The sequence below is a fragment of the Pseudopipra pipra genome, chromosome 1 (genome assembly GCF_036250125.1).
Source record: "Pseudopipra pipra isolate bDixPip1 chromosome 1, bDixPip1.hap1, whole genome shotgun sequence".
NCBI classification, from domain to species: domain Eukaryota; kingdom Metazoa; phylum Chordata; class Aves; order Passeriformes; family Pipridae; genus Pseudopipra; species Pseudopipra pipra.
The window spans coordinates 20,472,949-20,477,494 of NC_087549.1; positions in this window are offsets into that span (position 1 = coordinate 20,472,949).

Sequence of the window (4,546 nt, forward strand, 5' to 3'; positions counted from 1 at the left end):
CTCCCCTTCTCCTGCTGTTACCCCGTTCCTTCCCCTCCCGCTTCTCTCCACTCTCCCATCGCACCCCCTCCCGCCTCGGCCCCGATCTCTCCCCATTCCCGTGTGTCCCCCAAAAGCAGGCATTGCTCCTTCCGCCGCGGCGCTGGCTCTGCCCCGCCAGATTCCTCCGGCTGCCCGCGGCCGGGGGCAGACACACGCCTCGGGCGGGAAGCGCTCCCTTCTCCCCGGGTTATGGATCTGTACGGGCAGGATTTACTCGCACATGCCAGCGTGCCACAGCTAGCAAGGCACAGCAGTCCTCCCGGCCTGCGCTTAGCAGCAAGCGCATGTACCCTGACTGGGTCTTGTGCTCCGTTTCACTAAGCCATTTGTCCTTCCCTGATTTAGCCGGGAGAGCCTTGCTTCCACCTTTAGCGTTAGCTGGTTTGCTGCTGTATAAAGGTGCAATACTGACTGCTCAACTCCAGAAATACTTCCGCTCTTTGCTCTTGGATACTCACTTTGGGAGGCAACAGAGAATATGAGATATCTGCAGAACAGACTATAATTTAGGTTTATGTTCAGGGTAATCTAAACAGGCACAGGGATTTTTTGAGTCGCTGATGGTGGTTGCAATTAGTATTGCAATAGCTGCTTGTCAAGGTCCCTGTCAGGGTTCGAGCCAGCTCCATGAACACTAGGCACTGTGGGATCATGTCACGAGAAGGAGACTTTAGCCCAGATGGATGTTTCTCTCCTGGAATCATTTTGCAGAAGAGCAGTAGGAATGACTGTCCCCTAAAACAACCTACAGAGCAATACAGAAGTTATGTTCTACACTCCATAACATTACAGTGTGGCTCTTGGCTAAAAAAGATATATCCATTGAAATCTGGAGAAACTCAGGCTGTCCTGTTATTGGAGCTGAAAGTAGGAACATGAACTCTCTGGAGCTAAAAGATCTTGTTTCTAAAGGCTGGTACACGATTTTTAGAGGATCCCATAGACCTTAGCTCTGCATCGCAGCTGCTCTGTCCTGTGTTCTGGTTCTGAAGTGATCCAGGTTGAAAACTGCTGTCTGAGTTGCTGAATCACTTATTACGCTTCCTGAAGCAGACGACTGTTCAAGCGTTTCTAAGCAGCTTCCCAGTCAAATACTGACTCACAACAACCTTACTTTCCAGCTGTGATGAGATCCCTCACCCATGGGGGTGCTGCTGACAGTTACTGCCCCCGTACTTGTGCTACCAAGGTCCCAGGATCAGAGGGGCAGTGATTTGGGAGGAAGCAGCTGCTTTTTCATCACTGTGGTAATGTTTTGTAGATTAAAAATGTGTTATATTTATAAAAAGAGGATTTCAACAGAGATTGTATTTCAATCAGACTGCCCCACCAGCAGATTGTCCCCAGAGCAACGGAATATAGTGCTGTTTGAAGCCAATGATGAGGTCTAACACATATCCCACTTCCCAGGAGCTGTGTGTGCCCTGGGTAGGCATAGGACATGGCCCAGAAAAAACTGCCAGACATGCCTGACTCCAAATAAAACCTCAGCAACACAGTCAATGTCTCATGCTGTAATTATGTGAAACAGCTTTCTAGGCTGAGAGCACTAGACAAAGTACATGCTGGAACAGAACCTTTTGGGAACCTTTTTATTTTGTTTCATTTCGCCTTAAAATTTGGAGGGGCTCTGATAGGGTCTGCGGGCATGTGTATTTTCACATCACTTCGATTTCAGTTCTAGATGTGCTTCATCTTCTGACACTTATTTTTCCTAGCACAGTTTTCAAACCCTTTGAAAGCCACTGGGAAGAGAACAAAAGGCTTCTCTTTCTTTCCTATTACTACCACCACCACTAGAGAGGAATTAGACCATAAATGTAAAGTGGAGTCTTAAAACATTATATTGAACCATGTTCATTTTCCTTGAGCCCTACAGAAGTGCCTGCTTTGCACTAGTACTTTGCATCACCTTTCAAATTTCTGCTTTTGGTGGAACAGGGAGAAAATTACTGCAGAAAAACAATAATGTAACTATTACTGCTTTTGTATTTAAGCTGCTGGTGTAATTGTGATTTAGAATTTAAAAAACACTTTGAAATAAAAATTTTTATGTGACTAACACAAATAAAAGATGTTTGTTAGCTCTGTAAGTAAATGGCTTAACTTTATTTTCATCAATTCCAAGCAGAACTGAGAACTACTTTTTGAAACGGGAAATTTTTTTCCACAGCTAGAAGAACTTTTATAGAATCATACAGTGGTTTGGTTTGGAAGGGACCTTAAAGATCATTTAGTTTCAACACCCCTGCCATGGGCAGGGACACATTCCACTAGACCGGGTTGCTCAAGGATGCATCCAAACTGGCCTTGAACACTTCCAGGGAGAGGGCGTCCATAACTTCCCTGGACCACCTGTTCCAGCACATGACCACCCTCACAGTAAGAATTTCTTCCTTATACCTAATCTAAATCTACCCTAAAAATACCCTGCTTAAATCTTCGGTTTGAGACAACTCATGTTTTATTCTTTGTTGTGTTAAAAATTAATTTACGAGACTAGGAGGAAAAAAGAGATTTTAATTGTTTTGTTAAAAGAGCCAAATGCAATCAATTGTGGGTACCTTTGTATCAGAATTCATTCTGATTAATTAAGAAAATTACTTCTCACTGCCAAGTGTGCAGTGGATGTTCATGGATCTGCACCCTTCTAATTCCCTTCTGAGCCAGAGAGCCAACTCTGAAAGAACACAGCCATTGTGTGAGAGGGCATCTGCTGTAGCTATAAAGTACCACAACCTGTGTCAGGGAAGTGCATGTTGGCTGGCATGAAACAGGTGATGACAGCTTTTATACAGCAAGGTAACAACACAAGAATATGAATTCAATAATATTAATTGTGCATTGAGAATCATATTGGGGAAGAAAGTGGACAGAAAAGGAAATCTGCCTTCAGAAATACAGAAAATACCCATGATCAGATGAATCCTTGGCCTGACTCCATCTTGTCCAGTAGTGTAATCAGATGGGAACTGATCTGCTGGTGAAGCTGGGGGGAGAGCAGCTGGTGTAGGGCAGGAAGACGTTGATATATGAGTGAAGAATTGAAATATGCAGAACTCTTCAGGGGAGAAACTTTACAATTTGTTTTTCTTCCTTTACTTCAGCACCTGAGGAGGTGTAGCCTGGCAGGAGAGGGATTAAGAATGCAATTTTTGGGATCAAATTTAACTTGTCATGCTGTTAGCCTCGTGCCAGGAGATGATTAATGCAATAAAATCTGATCTCTCTCCATTAATTGTTAGAAAAAGGGTGGCCTCCCAGAGATCCTATTAGTGGAGCTTGTACTGCATTTTAGCTTCCTCTGGTTTTGTGCTGTCTGATGCACACTGTGCAGTGATGCTTTTCCCCCTCCCACTGACAGTGATGTTTGCTCTGTGTATACTGCTTTCAAGATATGCTACTTCAAAAATGGGAATAGGAAGTAAAGGGATGAGATGGTCAAGGGAAGGGGATCTTAAGGATTTTACATCTACAGTTTCTCTAAAATGGGGTTAAAATAATTAAAAGATACTTTTCCTCATAAAACACATATGAAATTGTGGTGGAACCCATTATTATTTTTCCCCACAGATTACAATTCTTTCGTATCCCAATGATCATTTCAGTGCTAAGTGCAAGAGATGCAGTAGGAGATTTATGTAGGAAAAGATGTCCTGCCTCTCTTTGGATTTTTGTCTGGCATCTCTGCTTGTTCTATTAGATGGTGTTTTAACAAAGACACCAGTTAAATTTGGTTTTAGGTCCCAGATTTTTTTTGCGAATCTATTCTCTTCACTCCAGAAAGCAGACAGGAGGTAATTTTGTCACTTACCCAGGACCCCTATGACATCATTAGAGAGGAGAGAAGAATTTGTGTTTAAAATGTGCTCTTTCTAGTAAGGTATTTTGTGTATCTGAGGAGAAATGTAATTATTTAGCTGTGTTATACCCACTTGACATCATCACTCCAAGCTTGCAATATGCCGGGAAGCAAGATTGCCTCTGAAGCTTTCACACTGCATACTTGAGTCAGCTCTCCTCCTGCCAGCAGATATTTACTTCAAGTAAATGACTGAGCATTCCTCTTTACTGTTGTGAGCACTTGGAAAATATAATTTTCTTGCCTTGATTGCTCAAATATTTCTCTTAAACAGCTTTCAAATGTATACCATCTAATTTTCACATTGCTCTGCATTATTTATGCATTTCTTTCAACAAGGAAATGATAGCATTCATTCTTGGCCATTCAAAAGGTTTTCAGTTTAGTATTCACAGCTTCCTGGACATATGTAGGTGATACTCAGTTACTGTTGAAGGTTTGGTAAGATGTCTCCAAACAGCTCATAAATAGGAAGAATTTAATTAACTCACTCTTTCACTGCATCTTTTTCATGTTTGAAAATGACTGTGAAACACAACCTCAAATTCTAACATAGAGAGCAAGGCCTTGAATTCCTCCATCCCAGCCTGCTAATTTAGTTTCAAATTGGATTAAAAACCCCAGAGGAACAGTTTACCAGAT